The sequence below is a fragment of the Parasteatoda tepidariorum genome, chromosome 3 (genome assembly GCF_982258835.1).
Source record: "Parasteatoda tepidariorum strain Cologne lab strain chromosome 3, Ptep-v5.0, whole genome shotgun sequence".
Taxonomy (NCBI): Eukaryota; Metazoa; Arthropoda; class Arachnida; order Araneae; family Theridiidae; genus Parasteatoda; species Parasteatoda tepidariorum.
Window position 1 is genome coordinate 51,219,640 of NC_141757.1, and position 18,521 is coordinate 51,238,160.

At 27.1% G+C, this 18,521-nt stretch overlaps 1 protein-coding gene and 1 long non-coding RNA gene across 2 annotated transcripts in view; one reads left to right on the top strand and one right to left on the bottom strand.

The window, feature by feature from the left end:
• The window catches only part of LOC107438740 (uncharacterized), a 150,181-nt gene that overhangs the window by 100,704 nt on the left and 30,956 nt on the right, over positions 1–18,521 (top strand). The gene's annotated exons all lie outside the window — the stretch shown is intronic.
• The window catches only part of LOC139425288 (uncharacterized), a 109,534-nt gene that overhangs the window by 33,288 nt on the left and 57,725 nt on the right, over positions 1–18,521 (bottom strand). The window lies entirely within an intron of this gene.

Genomic DNA, 18,521 nt, shown 5'->3' on the forward strand with positions numbered 1-18,521 from the left:
TGTTAAATATTTTATTGGTTTGATATTTTTAGGGTTTTAAACTCGAATTTGTAGATCACTAATTCAGACGATCGCCCGCATATGCTGATAGCGCCATCTATATTCCGATGTTTTGACTGGCGCGAAGTTGTTGGAATGAAATGAATTAATGCGCATTTTGAAATTTTAGTTTTGATTTTCCTGCAACGCGCGTCGGACTTGTTTGAGTTTCGTTTTTACATACGCTGAGGAATATGGCGGGAATATTGAATTTCTATATATTCTTGAACACTGGTGGAGAGTTTGCTAATTTTACATCATTCTCATACGAAGTATTTCTAACAGCATTTAACAGAATTATAATCTTTTAATTAAATTTTAAAATACTTTTATTTAAATTTCGAAATAACTTTGGAAAGATGTAAAAAATTCTCACTAAAAAATGTCTAACTAAATTCTTGCACTAATTAAATAATTTTCATAATTTTAATGAGTTTTCTTTATTTTAAAATTTTCGCATTAATATACTTCTGAAACATTTTTTTTTTTTTAGAACGTGAGGACTTTTTATGCTCATTTGGAAAACAAACGAAAATGTATTAATTTTAATTGTTTTTAAACACGGAAGACGAAAGCAATTTTATTGAAATATATACAAATTTAAGGTTTAAAAATATTTGCGATTATCGATTGCTGGACTTCAGAGTTGCAGTTGTAAATAGGTAATATTAATTGAAAAACAAACTCTGTGCTTTTACTCTTTTTCTTATGAAACAAATTAATATTTGGTACACAATGATGTACTTACACATTACAACTTCTTAGTAAAATACGCTTCAAATTTTCAAATTAATTTCATATATTAATTATAAGTATAACTTTGATTTTAGCCATTATATACTAAAATCGGAAATTAATTATATGAAGCTATTAAACTCATGATAAATTGGGTGATGAAAGAAACACAATTCATTATCTCTATCAGATATTAATCGATAATTCATATTAATTTGGGTTTTTTTTTTTTTTTTTTTACTTAAAAAATATTTCATTGTATCCAATTATGCTTGGTAAAATAAACTCAAATACTATTTAAAAAATATTTTCCGTTATTCTATATCTTGTGAAATCATGAGGGACTTGTAAAATGTGACATTTATAATTATACCTTTCAATTATTTCTTTATAACTTTTTTGAACGTCTCGGAATGGTTTTATTGTATATTGATTACTTTCTGTTCCTAAATAAACAACTTTAATGTCGTCAAATCATTTAAATTAAGAACAATTTCCGTGTATATACACACACAAAATATACTATTTTAATAAAAGTAATTGAAAGAATTTTAATATTTAAAATAAATTTTAGTATTAAGTTTTCCGCGTAGAAATATATAAAATTTTGAAAACAATTGGATTCACACTTATATGTGCGAATATAAGTGTAAAACATGGACCAGGAATTTGAAATATACTTTCTTTTATTTTATCTTTAAAAAAATCTTTTAAAAAACTTTTCTGACTTATTTATGCATCATAAGGAACAACGATTTATCATTTACCGTCTTCTTATATAAAATTCTTAAAATCCTATTTTTAAATGTTTATGTCTTCTTTTGTTTTTTAAATTCTGCATACTTTAAATTTCCCAATTACTCTGAGTCTTAGCTTGACATGATATTTTATGATAAATGTTTTATCTTGTAGCCAACTAAACAAGAGAAATTTTTAATGTTATGTAAGAAAAATAATTTTTTTCTTTTTTTTTTTTGAGAGAGAGAGAGAGAGAGAAAGCCTTGTTATATAAATTTTCATTCTTAAATAATTTATTTAAATACTAGCGATTTTATTTTGAAAAACAATTTTATAAACAATGGGCCATTTTCTAAAAGTACGACTTCTTAGTTTTATTCTTGATTGAACAAACAAAAACCTGTTAAAACACTTAAATGAACGATGAAAATGTATGTATTGTTTGAAAAATTTAACATTTATTCATACAAATACGATGATTTTCGGCAAAGTTATGAGACACAAATGACAGTTATACATAAATAACTGCTTTTAATGCTTATTTTTATTTTTTGACATTTTTGTAGAAAACGAACAACTTTGAAATAAAGTTAGCTTCATAATTTTTTTTAAAACACTCACGTAACTTTATATATATGTTCGAAATGTGTTTTTGATCACTCTCAAACAAATGTGCAATAAATTAAATAAAATACTTTCATGTCTGATAAAATCAATAAATATTTTACAGTAACAAAATGTATTCAATTAAAGGTAATAAAATATTTTATAGCATGTGCAAAATTTGAGAGCTAATTTCATAATATTTTGTAGAAACTATAAATAAGAATTTTGCACACTTTGATTGAGTGGAGAACAATGCTCTTAAGCTCCGTTAACTTTAGTGCCTCTTGTAAAGGTAATTAACGTATTTCTTCATAATAAATATGATAGTGTTCTGAACGAGTTGAATTTTTTGACAATTGGCGATTAAAGATAAAGGCAACGAAATTTTGTAAATCGGCTCAACCAATAGTCTGATAATAATACTGGAAAAATCTTATTTATACTCTTCGAACTAAGAGTTTACTAAACATTAGTCATTATAAAAAGTGTTAAATGATAGAAACGTTTTGTAAAAGTTACTCAAGCCTATTTAAATATTCAAAACACATAACATATAAGCAGCTGATAAACAGTTTCAAATATTTGATTGTTATCCAAAGATATTTGAAATTTTGCAGAAGTTAAGACATAGAACGGACAAAAGGCGTACTTTAATTGTAAACTGTGTTATTATAACCATGGAAACAAAAATATGAGGATATTTTTCTGAGATTTCACTTAATATCAGAATCTCTTTTAAAAATGTGACTAAATGATTACATTTTTAGAAAGAAATATATATATCGTTTGAACTTTTTAAAACATCCAGATAGTTAAAAAAATATAACGTTCACATTGAAAATGAACAGAGTACTTTTTTTGCCAAAAATATTTGACCCCTAAATAAAATAAATATCAAAATTTGACATATATTTTGTTGTCACGAAAAGCAATGCTTTGTCTAAATTGATAAGCAAGGTGAACTTCTTCTTCCGAAACTACAACATATTAAATAATAAACTAAACTAAGCTCAACTCAGCAGCGCGACAGCCCATGGAGGGCCAAGGCCTACTGTGCCCATCTCAGTTTTCTTGACCTTGGGCTCTGGGGTACAGGAGCAGATATTCCGGTCAGGTGGTCAGCCGGACGCGGATCCCCTGTGTTTAGTTCCCAAGCATGCTTGGTACTCATTTAACGACCACCGGGAGTCATATTAAATAATAAAGAAATATTTAAATTGGCCCTCTAACCTAACCTTATCCTACGTATTTTTACTTTGTAATAAAATCTTCATTGAAAGACGAATTCCATCTGTTTTAGTAAGCTCACATTTTAACTTTGTATTAATAAATTGAGTTTTAATAAGGCACTTATCTCAATTATGTGGTTAACATTTTTAGGTTTAAAAAAAAAAATATTATACAAATGTAAATTCATTTCACGTACGTTTTAATTTCTCAAAATAAGTTTTAAAAATAAGGCATCAAAATATCTAAGATAATTTTTAATGAAATCAATAGTACACAGTGCGCAAAAAATAAAAGGACCATTCTGAATAATTTTTGATCTAATGATCGGATCTTCACGTTCTGGGAGTCAATCTTAATGGTTCGAGGGGCTGACCTCAAATATGCAAATCAATAGGCGGAGACGATAATTTAAGTTAAGAAATCAGACAGAAAAACGTACTTTCTCTGAATAAACATGCTTTTTTAGACTGATTCGGATTTCTGACTCCCAAAATATAGGGGAAGATTCAATATGGTCCCAATACTTTGGGCGGGAGAGGAGTCCAAAGTTTGGACCCCCTTAATGTTAATTTAATTTTTTGCGTATTTCACTATATCTCGAGAACTTTTTAAGCAAATTGAAAACTTTTTGCACACAATTATAAAATTCGTTTGTCCAAAGATAATTCCATGAAGAAAAAAAGAAAAATTTATAAATATTTTTTATATTTTTATTATTTTATTTCTAATAATCGAAAATATTTTGAATTGTAATCTATAAATTTTTCGTATTATTTTTAATTACGTCATTTCAAATGGCACAAAACAAAATTCGACTGAAATCGGTTCAATAGTTCATGAGAAATCAAATTTTAAATGTAAGACTTATATTAGACTTCATTAAATTTCGATTTCCCAGGAATTATTCGTCCGATTTTCCTTAAATTTTGTATTTTGCCGCCATGAAAAAGTACAAATTTTAATATGACGGAAAAAATTTATACCATGCAATTCCATTTTTAAATAAAATAATAAAAAATAATAAATATTTGCAAAAAAAATTTTTTTTTGCATGGAATTACCTTTGCACAGACGAATTTTATAATTGTGAGCAAAAATATTTCAATACACTTGAAAAGTTCCCTAGATATAGCGAAATATACAAAAAATCAAATTAACATTAAAGGACCCAAACTGTAGACCCCTCTTCTGACCAAACTATTGGGACCATATTTCCCAGATTGCGGCTACCTCTACATTGTTTTGGCGATCAAAAATCAGAATCTGTTAAAAAAAAAAAGGATATTTTTATTCAGAGAAAGTACGTTTTTGTGTCTGCTTTCGTAACTGGAAATATCGTCTGCACTAATTAATTAGCATATTTGGAATCATCCCGTCTTACCAGAGATTGAGTCCTAGAACGTGAAGATCCGATCACTAGATCAAAAATTATTCAAGGTGGGTTTTTTTTTTTTTTTTCGTGAGCGTGCATTGTTATCATTTTTTAACTTCTTATTTAGATTTTTCATGCATACTATATATAAGTAACTGTGATGTCAGGTAACCGAAGTATTTCTCGTCTGCTTGTTCTTTTTTTCATTGAGAAAATAAGCATAATCTAAACTACCAGAATATGGGAAATTTTACCATGTTTCTGGCTCTATATTAACTCCAAAAAACTTAGAAATTTTTACTGAATTTCTACGACAATGATTTCAGTAAAATTGACAATAAAATAGGGTTTTAATATATGGCATAAATATACTTTTTAGTTTCGAACTAATGTACTAAATGTATGATAATAAGAGCTATAATTTTGAATACTAGAATTTCCGGTGAACCGTTACCATATGAAAGCAAAAACTACCAAATGAATGATTTAAATACCGTATATTTTGGTTTTTTTGACAATTATTATGATGGGCTTTTTTTTTACCATAATGTCATCACCATACAACCCAGTAATTTTTCTTACCGTGAGTAAATAAAAAAAACATAAATAATAATGATAAAGATAGTAGTATATTTAAATTGTAGTAAATAATACTAATAAGAAATGTTTGAAATATTTAACTGAAGTATTATTAAATAATTTAATTAAAGCGTAGTATTATTTTTGTTCTGAGGCAAGTTAGCCCCGGGCAATTTAAGTCTGCGTTGCTTTTTTCAATAAACTGTTTAAATAATATCTTAATTCGACATTTTTTTTCAAGAAAAATTTCAGTGCAAGTTTTTAATTATTTATTTAACGATTTTCTTTTTTTCTCTTTCTCACTTCTTTTTCTTTTATGAACTTGTTTGTGTTTTTATACTTGTTTCAATGTTTGAATTTCGCTAAAACAAATTCTTGAAAAAAATCACGAGAAATGCAAGCAAAAAATTTCAAAAATTATTAACGATTTAATTATTTCAAATTAAGCAGCAATCAAATGTTAGTGAATATTATATAAATTTCATTACTATTTATATGCAATATCAGGAGTCAGAGCAACTTACCTAACTCCTAACTACTCGACAACTTCTTTTGCGCACAATATTCAGACTAATACTGTCTATTTTTACGACTTTTACACCCTATTTTTACGACTCTATTTAATTCACGTTACTCAACAAAATTCTAATACTACTTCCTTAATACAGCATAATTAATGAGCATGAAATTTTAATTTTTTTTAAAACTCTATACAGAAAGGAGGAAAAGAAAAATGTGCAATTAAAATCAAATGAATCTCTGCTGAGGAAAGTGGAATTAAAAACACCAAAATATCTTTCTCTGTCTAGCAAACAGAAAGAAGTTGAAAGACGATTGTTGGAAAAAACTTCTAAGTTTCATCACACTTTAAAATATTTCCGGACATACGTACTATAAAAAGTACCGGCATTCAGGGTGCTGGTACTTTTTACCGTAAAATCCATTTTTACCGGAATATGTTACGGAACAAAAAAATCTTATGTACAGTAATTTTAGAGTAATAATTATCGCCAAGTCAGCAAATCTCCCTACTTATATAAATATTATTGTAAAAAAAATTGTGGTATAACATTTTACGGTTAAAATAGATTTTACAGTAAAACTGATTTTACGGATAATACAGCCAAAGTGTCACTGCTTTATACCGAGATTTGATCCGAAATTTTTTTACAATGTGCATAAACCACAAATATAAATTTGTAACTCATTTGAAAAATGCACAAACAATCACCTAACTCTAGCTCAAAATGAAGCTGGAATTTTTATTTTGAGAAACTTTTAAGCGATATCAACATTAAAATAATCTTTAATTTAAGAAGATTTATGGGAATGAGTTATAGGATAGTCAATATGCAATTGCGGAAACTGGGATGCTATTCACTATAATAATATCCTATTTTTATTGCTCGTTGGTTTCAAACTAGGCTTAGAAACATTTCGGTAAAAAAATATCTAAAAGATCGCAATTTCATTCTCGGAATTTCAACGTCAAAGCTTACTCATAAATCTTAATACCGTTAGAGTTTCGTGAGGAGAGATTAAAAAATAGGATGACATCTATTTTGGCGATATTTAGTTATGATTCTCAAATATTGTGAATTATATTTTTCAACTTGGCGATTGGGACGTGATCGCTTTGCAAACAGCAACCCTACATTTTGAATTGGCTCGTGCCAAGGAAACGGCTTACTTAATTTGTGGGCAAAAGAGATGGGGTGACGGGCATGGAGGGGGGCACGAAACGAGGTAACTTGATGAATTACTAAAAGTATCTCATTAATAAAAATGAATCTGGCTTTGGCTCCGCGTATTCACATTTTCGCTTGACAATTTCAAGAGGAAACGATGAAAGATAAGAAATTGCTCGATGATTAAACGATTTTAAAACGGCGCTACCGCTAATTGTATGTGAGGGCTGCAGACAAATTATTTATTTGAAGTTAAACATGATTACTGGGGTTTTAGATCGTAGCTTTTATTGTGATGTTTTGATTAATTAATGCGTATCTGCATAGGATTACAGCTTTATTATCATGAAGAGAGACGAGCTAATGATTATTTTTAATTAATTGACATTAAACTGTTTTCACGATTTCGAGTAAGTATTGAATTTTAATTCATGCCATAAATAAAATGGGGAATTTCTGAATTATTAATAATAATGTCTTAAAGGGGAATTTCTGAAACATTAATAAGTAATTTTAAATCGATTATTGAAAGAAGTTTGCTAACTTGCAAATTATTTCAGGTTATTTTTCGACAGTTGTTGTTCCTTAATTAAATTAATTATATTAAAATCCGATATAAAGATAGAGGATGTTGTTTTAAATGTTGTAATGTTAATATTAGGCAATATAAATTAATTTATTGATTTTCATAATTAAAATAGAGTTTGTAAATTTTTCTTTTTCACTTTTAAAACCTTAAATTTATCATTTAAATTAATATTCAAAATATTATTTGATCATTTATTATTTGTAAAAAGTTTAAAATATAATGTATTTTAATGTGTAGATCAAGTTCTTTAATAGTTTATACTTGATAAAATGTATTAACTTTGATTTTTATTTCTTACTAGCTTAACTTTTTAATGAGCTTTTGATGCTATCAACTATTGGCAAAATATTATGTTTATTAAAAACATATAAAGAAAAGAGTGTGTACATTTAACATTACAAAAAGGTTTTAGATAAATTATTTAGAAAAATCAATTAATGCAATATATATATATTTTCTAATTATGTTGATTACTTTTAACATCAAAACATTTTTCTGTATAAACATTTTTTGCATTTTACTGTAAATAAAACACGCTATAATTTTTTAGTTAGAAAAAAAAATTATTAATTACTTCTCTATAATTCAACGGAAATGCTAATTCTAATGTTTTTCTCATATTTTATTACTTTGCACTTCGTATCTCTTAATAAGTGTTTTTTAAATATAGTTATAAAGATATAAAGTATAAAATAGTAAAGAAAGGTTAGAGCACGGGAAAATGTTTCTAAAACAGAAGTTGTTCAATTATTTAAATGTCGATATTTACACACGAAATATTGAGAAAAAAATATATGGTCAAAACTACCAGAATATGATAAAATGTACCAGGTTTCCGGCTCTATGGAAACACCATAAAGCTTTTACCGAAGTCATTTGGTAATAATTTCGGTAAAATTGATAATAAAATATAGTCTTATAATGTGTGATAAAATTTTTCAAATGTAGTAAAATTGAGTAATTTTATCATGATACCCTGCAGCATAGCATAAAAATCATTCACTCGATGAAACTGACATTTCAATTTTGTATTTCTTACTAAAGATGATTCGGATTTCAATACTGTATATTTTGGTTTTTTAAATCAAATTTTGGTTTTGTTTATCAGAAATGTCATTACAAGACAGTACGGTTATTTTTTCAGAATTTTTTTCATCCGTGTGGATGACACCAAATGCAGTAAAATGTTTCATTTACCAATTTGTTTATTGAAAAAAATATTATATTCTGCTTATAAAATATTTTCCTTCAGTATCACGAGCAAATTTTAAATTAACTAGCACAGTTTTAAGTATTCACGAGTTTTTATGCTTGTTAAAAAATATGTTTTCGTTATTTTTGCTAAAAAAAAATTAAAACATTGATAAATTAATTTACATTTTCTACAAAGCAAAAAAAAAATTTTTTTTTTTCAAGCAAAAACTAATGTTGTAATAAGCAAATATTTATTATATTTTGTTTAAAATTGTTTTTAATTTGATTTTCCATATTAGTCACTTTTCTAAGGTCTATTTTTATCCATTTTAAACATCTAAACAATTTCATTAAATAAATCAATAAGTAAGTACCATAAAATTATTTCTTACCTAAAATAAAATAATAGAGTTCTGTTGGATTTTCAATCTTTCTTTTTTTAACTTATTGTAGATCATTTCTTTTTATACATCTTCTATAAAAATAGTTTTTTCAATTTCCTGAACTGTATACAGCAGATCTGAAATAATTTTTGGAACATAAAAATAAATTTTGCGTACAGTTTTCGGTAGCCTAGTAAGAAAAGAAATGTGGGAATTAAGCTTTATATATCGCAGATAAAATTGAACCTAACTGTTTCAATTGTCATACAAATGAATAGTTAAAATTTTAATAAATCTTTAAGCTTATTTTTTAATAGAATACAGTATTTCACACTTTTACCTATTTTTACTCTTTTAAATAAATATACTTTATACTCTTTTGAAATATTTTACATTCTTGTTCATACAAATAAAAATAAAATCAAAAGAATTAAGAATTTATCATAAAATATATTCTATTTAAAGCTCATATTTTAATGCCAAACAGTTTCTTTTGGTTATTTCCTGTGGTAAAAGATTTCATAATTGTGATGCTTCATTTTTTTAAAAATAATCTTTTTTCCCCTCACGGGTATAAATTTATGGAACATGTTTTTTCAAGTTTTGAATTAGACCCCTATTTTCTTTTTCAAATTGTTTATAATAATAATTATACGATAATCGAAAAAAATTATATGTATCACTCAGCGGTAAAAAAAAATTAAAAACAGTCTGAAAACATGAAAATTATTTTTAATTCACAGTTTTGATATTAACTATGTGTCTACAAAATATCGAGCCCTTACCAAAATGTAATGTTGAAAAAAATATTCCGAATAAAATTTCCGACACCTCCATTTATGTACTTAATCTACTACAATTTATTTTTCTAGTTATTTATAAATTTTTTTTTGTCCGCCGAATGTTAAACTAATTCATAAACTTTATTTAATTGTTCAATTTATTTCTTAACCCACCAGTCAATTTCTTTGTAAAAACTTACTTTGATGCATATGCTAGATAGATATTTTAATAATAATAAGTATAAAATGATTTGTAGTAGATAATCTAACAGAAAATAAGTAGAACAACTTTAAATTCACTGATTTTAACTTAAAAAATATCTAATTTTTCAGTTTCTGCTTTTTTTTCCCCCTTCTACATATAAAATTACAGATAAAAGCTCTAGACATAATCAATATGTAGTATGTTGATGTAATGATCATGCTTTTGGCTTTGTGTAAGATAATAACAATTGTCAAATATACCAAATGTCTGCATAGGCTGCAAACTGTTTTCCAAGCCGCAGAAAATTATTGTTCCATGAAAGGATAAGTCAAAAGTTCTAAACGAGGCCTTAGAGCTTGGATATGTTGCAAACCCGAAAAATATAATGAGTTCCCAGCAGGTGGACTTGTGCTCATTTACATGGCAGAAAAGGCACTTTATTCATCGGACACAGAATGGCAACGACGGATGGAGGTTCGTTTCCATGACGACCCGTCAGCTTTACTGACGTCATGCGCGTTGGGATTTTCGCCATATTTAATGGGGGCTACAGAAAATAAGCAGCACTGTTTGTATGGAGCATATCCAAAAGTAAAAAAAATATCCCCAACTTCAGATGGTGTGGCATGCTGTTACTGTATGAAGCTGAAACGAGTTCTCTTAAAAGTTCTACAGAAATAGCTTTGGGCAACAACCATCGACTTTGCTTTTAGAGGGAAGTTCAACCCTGGAGAGTTTAGTCTAATCTTCTGCAACACTATTTTAGAACTTGAAGCTGGAAAAAAAAGAAGGGTATTGTTGGCGAAAGAGTTTTGGAGCATTCACATATCAAAACAAATTTTGCCCGACTCTACTCAAAACGATTTTAAAATATAAAGAGTCTGCCAACCTCTAGTTTTGATTGTGAGCTGTTTGGTGCCTCTTTAATATTCTTCCTTGGCGTTCGATGTAATAACGAGCCGAAATTTATTAGAAGTAGGCTTTGAAATAACATGGGAATAATTTAAGATTTGTTAAAAAAACACAGCATATGCTCTTAATAACGATAAGTAACATTAGTTACGAATTAATTATTTTTGCGATTAAGTAACTGAAGGAACATGGAAATTGATAAGTTTATGAGGAAATTGCGTATTTCTGCACAAACAATTTAGGAAGTTGTAAATAGAAGCATTTTAATTCAATTATTTTGTGTTTTGGAGAGATGTTTGAAGAAAAAAACAAACAAATTAATCGAAATTATTAAGTTTATAAGAAAAGTATGAATTTCTGCACAAATATATGTACTTCATAAAGTTATGGATAGGTAGATCTTAATACTGTTGTTTAGTGTTTGATAGAGATACCTAATAGGGATTACATGACATTAGTAACATTTTTAAAAATAATACCTTAATTATCTGTTCTATAACTTCTGAGCTACGTCGAAAATTTGTTTTCTCCTCAAAGATTTCATTTTGAGAAGCAAAAAAAGAACGTTCTTTTTAAATTTAAAAATGTATATTATCATTTTACTAATAACTAATTAACAATAATGAAGCTGAAAAACGTTTTGCTCTATCCATATATTATATGTATATGTACGCTAGTTAATATAATAAATTTGAAGGATGTCATAAATTTTGAAATATTTAGGCAATCACTTTTGTCACGAGAGATTTAATGATATATGCATGTACCTCACTTTTAATGTTTGAGGAGGAGGAGCTTTTCTAGAAGGTAAATTTTTAGACACAAATTTCGCACAGGACTAAAATTGGCTTTCCGTTTGTTAAAATATCAAAGTAGTTTACCAGAAAGATTATACTCTTTAAAACCCTCAAAATGAAAACAAGCAGTGTTATTTAACTCCATAAAAGTTAAATAACACAGTATTTACTCATATGATCTGCTAACTAAAACTGAAATTGCACATTCCTTTGTGAACACTTTTCGTAAAATGCGATGATCACCTTTCAAATTGCTGTTTAGATTGGTCCATTGAATAAATAAAGAAAAAAATTACATGGATCTTTTCATATAATGGGAAATTCAAGTTGAAATTAGACCTTCGCGTGCATGGGAAGGTATATTTACTCAGTTTAGAATTTCAACCTAAGTTTGAATGGAAACGATGTTGCTAGGAATTTAGAGAGGACCCCAACTGCCCTCATATATGTGCGTCATCAGCTTGCATCTCTTGGCGTTACACACTCTCTGTGTACCTCATTTCCCTTTTTTTATTATTTGTTTATCCTGAGTGGCAAGCAGGCGTGTGCTTTTATCGGACCTCCACCAAAGTGATCTGGTAATGGCGCTCAGTTTGTTTACCCGCAGCTCCATCTCTGGCGTTTCGTGTTTGAGAAGCGAATTTCGAGCTCTCTTGTTTTGAAGAGAAGCCACCTGCAATTTCTCTGGGACACCACGCAGCTCTGCTTTTGCTGCTGCCAAAGGGGCTGTGTATAAAATGCAAGTAATCTCAGAAAAATAGAGAAAAAGAAAATATAAAATGTAGTAGTATTTGTAACAAAAATCGATGATACCTTTAATCTACTGTTTAAAGTCTTGTTTATGGATAAAAGACGTCTGGGATTTCCTTTTTGTTTTCCCAGTATTTCCCCTCCAACCCCCCTTCCTTTTCTTTTAAATGTATTTAGTTACTTTTCGAGTGAAAAAATTTTTTTCATTAACTAAAATCGAAGATTTTTTCTTAAACCTAATATTTGCTGTTTTTTTCCACGAAGTAATTGAAATTTGAAATAAAATTGCAATAATGCTGAAAAAATTCATCAAGACTGAAAATTGAAAAGATAAAAATAAAATGTAAGTGCTATTTAAACTAAAAAGAAAGTGTATAAAGTTCTTTAACATTTTGTGAAACTTAAATGCAATATCAGATTTTTTTCTAGTAAATTAATAAATAAATTACCAATATAAAATGATGGTAGTTAATTATGAAATAGAAAAATACTTGTTGATTTCCCATAAAAGCACTGAGTTTATCAAAAAATGGGTTTAAATGCCATGGTTTAACCTCCATCTATAAAATCTCTGTATACTAGGTAAACTATGTATAGTATTATAAAGGAAGTAACGTAAAGCGTAAGATAAGTTAAGTAAAGTGTAAGATAAATAAAGTAGTTATTTTGTGGCAAGCATTTAAAATTGAATTAAGAAATTATTCATCGCCTGTATTATCTGAAATATGCTGGATTATACTTTGAAAATAACCCATTTATTTAAACAAAAAAGACAGCTGTAAAAATGTATTATATTTGCAATTGAGTTAAACGAATAATCCACGAAAAACTGAAACGGAAAGATATACTAGATTATGTAAGAACTTCACTTGTTAAGAAAGTTATAAGAGTGGAAAAAACTCCTTGACCTGTTTTAAACGCCAGAGGAGACGTCTTTCATAGAAAGCATTTTTAATCTTCCTACATAATTGTATAAATTCTATAACCATTATCAAATATAATTACAATATGAATTTCTGCTTCTATACTATATTCAATTAATTTTCCTGCTGAAAGCAATATAACATTTTATCTCCTCAAAATTTCTTACTTGTGAACTATTACTATTTTTATACGTTATTCATTAATATAGTGTCTTCATCCTTTACGTCGTTTGCGTTCATAAATGGTTTCAATCTTTAACATGGGTGTTTTAAGTTTGAAATGTAATTTATTTATTACTTCATTATTTAATTACAATAAAATTGGATGTTGATAAATTAAGGAACTGAACTATTTTTATGATTGTCCTTGCGGGCTATCGTTAAATTACATCATACCTACTTTATGCCATAGTTGTAATATTGTTATGTCTAAAAATATGCCTAACAATTAAATAATCATTGATTAAACAATATTTTGATACAATTCATTATTTTGAAGATTTAAAATCAAATGACGCTTTAATTTTAATTTTAACAAAAAAATTAATTTCTACATTAATTTAATTTTTAGGATATATAAATAAGTAGATAAATTCTGATATTTTATGGGTTGTTCATAATTTGTTTTTTAAAAAGTATAATAAATAGACTTCTAATTAAAGAAAAAAAATCGCTTTTTTCGCTATATTTTTAAATTATCATACCATTAAGGATTTAAAACATTGAGTAAATACTTTATTTTTTAATTAATAATTGATAATTAAAATGTATTTATCAAGCAAATTTTAAAACGTTTTGCTCAATGATTAATAATAAAAAATATATGAAACTCACAAGTTTCGTGCTATCTGCTTTGCATTAAAGCACTTCTCGTGATTGGTTCTTATAACTTTAAAAATCAAATTTTAATCGACTGGTTTTGAAGTAAGATCTTATATTACTATTTTTTTCACAATCATTTTGTATGGATTTGAGAAAGTCAATTTCCCTAATCAAAAAATGAAAAGCAGCTAAAAATATCACAATCGGAAAAATACGTTCTTTTTAATTAATTCAAGTGTTGTCATTTTAGGTAAAGACAAATCGGAAGAACGTTTGAAATTCCCTTTTTAAGAAATCGATTAAAATCATAGTCATTGAAAAGGCCTTCTAACTGTAACAGAAAAGCAGACGATTTTTAATCTATTCGCTTTCCGTTTTCTGAAATTTGAAAGAAAAAGACATGGAGAGAGTAACTTGGGTTGCGCAACTAGCTAGAAAATGGGCGGCAGTAATTAATTTTGGAATTATGTGAGCCCTTGTCTGAAGTTTAATCTTAATTATATTTTTCTCTTTTTCGTTTTATTTCTGGATGCATAGTGACGAGAGACCACTCGCTCACAAATCGGTTTCACTTTCTTCCCTTCTCTCTGTTTCGAATCTGTACTTGAATGAGATGAGGTATGGGAGAAAAATGATTTGAAGTAAGAATAAAAATAAATATTTCGAATTTTTAGCTTTTACTTTACTTTCCTCGAAATTTAATCTTCCAGTTCAGTCGAATTCCGTCTGCTAAGAAATTTTTCTTTTATGCATCCATTAATTATTCGTACGCGCATTCGAAATCTCCCGAAAGAATTTTTCATCTCTTAAACGTCTGACGATTTGCGGTTATTGTTTTCGCACTTTATCGTAATTGTATTTCATTACCGAGTAGCACAGTCGTTTTTGAGCGATTGGATTTTTTCTTCGGTAGAATTCATCTGTTAAAATTGTCATTTAGTTTCTTTAAAATCTGGCTTTAAATTTTTGTCGTTCTTAGTATAATGAAATGCTCTATTACAATTTAATAATTATATGTAGATATTTATTCTCCAGTAAGGTTTAGATTGAAATTATTTTCAGTTTGACTTTAGATATACTTTTCTGAGTGGCAATAATTGACAACTTAACAAGTTATCAAAATTGTCCATACTAGTTACGTGTGTTTGGGATTATTGTGAACATAAACAACCTTTATTTTAAAAAAATTATACGGAAAAGCTAAACAATTTAAGTTCAATTATTAACAAGAGTGAAGTAAAACGTCTAAATTCTTGCTAAAAAATATTTCATGAATTAAAAATTATATTTAATATGGTTTTTTCACAAATTTGCATAAAGTGTCCACAATATAGCCCCTCTTCCCTATAAAGTTTATAGCGAATAAACATAGAACATTTGACTGAATCTCCATCAAATGCAATTTTTTGCAAGTTCAAGTGAAGTTTGTATTAATTTGAAAAATTTTTGACTGTCCAGTTTAAGTAAAGAGAAAACAAACTCAAGTTATATATCAAACGTTTTTCTTGTGTTTTAGCACATATTTCCCATTTTCAATATGTAAAGAAATTTTCATGTTTTCTTAATTATTTTTCTTAAAACGTAATTCGAACGAAAGTCATTTACGTTTCCTAAAAGCTGACTGGGTAGTTGTAAAATTACACTGCTTTTCATTTGAAGGAGCGAATGAATTGAATAACTTTTAAAACCAATTTGTATTAACATATGCTGCTTACACAACATTTTAAAACCGCATCTAAATTTAAGACAAATCTCTTCATCTCAAAATAAGTTTTTAAAAAAATTAAAGCTTCTTGCATTATTATTTAGAAAATAATTTTTTGTTTTTTACTACTTTAATTGAAGAGTTAATTTGAGTTTTTAAAAACGGTATACTCATTTGAAAAATACCACATACAATTGATAAATATTTAAAGGGGGGAGGAATAAAGTGTAAAATTGTTCTAAAAGAACTGTTTTAAACATCATAATGGATCGGATATTTTAAGAAAATGATATTTTTCAAACAATATTCTTCCCTGACTTTTCCTTTTATATTACATTTTTCATATAAATTTAACAGAATAATTACAAAGGGAAGAGAATGATAAGTTTCAGGTATTCATAAGTCTCAACATTTCTAGTGAGGCAATTTTATTCACACTATTTCTAATGTGAATAGAACTGTATATGAATAGTTCTATTCGTGTTGATTATTTTATTCTAAATCAATATTGAATAGGATAACTGCAAATGGCGTAATGTGGGTATCTCGACCCTGATTGGTTGTTGAAACGTGGCATTTGTTCATATTAGCAGCTGTTCCTTCCATTCTATTTCGAGTAAGCACGCCCGTTAGGTATCATTTATCTTCAGCGACAGATTCTATATCCTTTCACAAATATTTCAATTCCTTCATTATACATTTCTTACTTAACCCAAAGATAGGCTCGAAGCCTACAAGAACATAAACAAACTAACAATGCATCGAAGTTGCCAGGTACGCAAAACAAAAATATATTACGATTACAATGAAATACGTAAACTAATAATAAATCTGAGTTAAGTAAGAAACATAAACGAGAAAGAATTATATTTCAACGAATTCGATGAAAGATACAGCACTGCATTTAATTAATTTCATGTTAATTTACATTCTAACTTATGATAAGATACTTAGTTCAACTTCAGCACGCCATTTTGCTTAAAAACGATCAGCTGACGATTGCGTCATAGGTCACATGCGTGGGTATCCGTGAACTTCTTCTTAAAGTGCAAATACCCAATTAAGCTCATATTGTTATGATAAATAAAATATAGGAAATCATATATATATATTAACAGTAAATATTCTTTTATATCATAAAACAATTTTATTATCGCAAATATGTGTTGAATTTGGAGATTAAAAACAGGAATATAAAAAAAAATGAATATAAAACTATTAACAAATTCTAGATACTAGGAGAGGAAAAATTATTACCTACACTATTAAACTATACAGTACATCTAGTGCACAATCAATACGTATTTTACTGATTTATAGTTATTATTATATTATTTTTAAATTTTAACTACGAAATAGGAGTAATAAAAGCTTTCGTTAAGTATGAATCAACAAATTGACGATAGGAATTTGACTTTGATTGTCTATGGTAGTAACCATTATTTATAAGATTAAATCGTTTGCTACTAAAATGATTATATTTAGTATATATAAAAATTTTAATAATTTGGAGTTAGTTAAAAAAAACAAATTTAATAATACTACAAATATAACTATCCTGATTTATTTATTTTGTCAAATTTTGAGTCCTTTCTCAAGCAACTTTAAAAACTAATAACTCTTTCATACAAAATTGCAGATTTAAAAAAACAGCAATAACTGTACATTATTGAATTCCTCTATTAGTTCCTTTTTTTTCTTCTTTGTTTTTAAACAAATATTATCTTCATTTTTAATACCTTCATTTTTAAATTTCAATTTGATTATGAGAACTTTCTTCCAGTTTTTCAAGTTTGAAATTAAAGAAAAAAGTTTAACAAGAAAACAGTCATTTGGAATTATGAAGAGAAATATTAAGATGTTGTAAGGAAAATTAAAAATAATTCAATTCAATTTGTGCATAAATAGTCAATATTTACCTAGTAATAAATAGTTCTTATAATAAATGGTTGAAACTGAATACTTTGTATCCGAGGAAATGACTTAATTCTAACAGAATTATTTTTAATATTTTTCCCTGTAATAGAAAATAAGTTGTAAAATTAAACTTTCGCAAAATATTAAAATAAGTATAACTTAAATATTTGAAAAATGTAATGCATCGTCAATGTTAAAGATTAAAAAAAGACGGAATTGCAGCAACTCTAAGTGAAACCAGAAATTTTTAATTTTTTGTAGGCAAAGAATTTTTAATTATCTTTTTTTTTTTAGTTAAACTAATTGTTACTTGAATCTGAAAAGTCTTTTAAAAACGGTACCATGGTTCCTTATTAAATTCTTGCTTAGTTAATTTAACTTTTAGAACAAATATTCAAATACATTTATTTATCTATCACTATTCAAATAAAAGAAATACTTAATTAATATTTAATATTCTTTTATTTAAGTAAATTTCTGTAGGATAATGTTAATTTTTTTTAAAGTTCCGAAGTAAAAACAAAAATGAAATAAAACGATAAATCTTCATTGTAA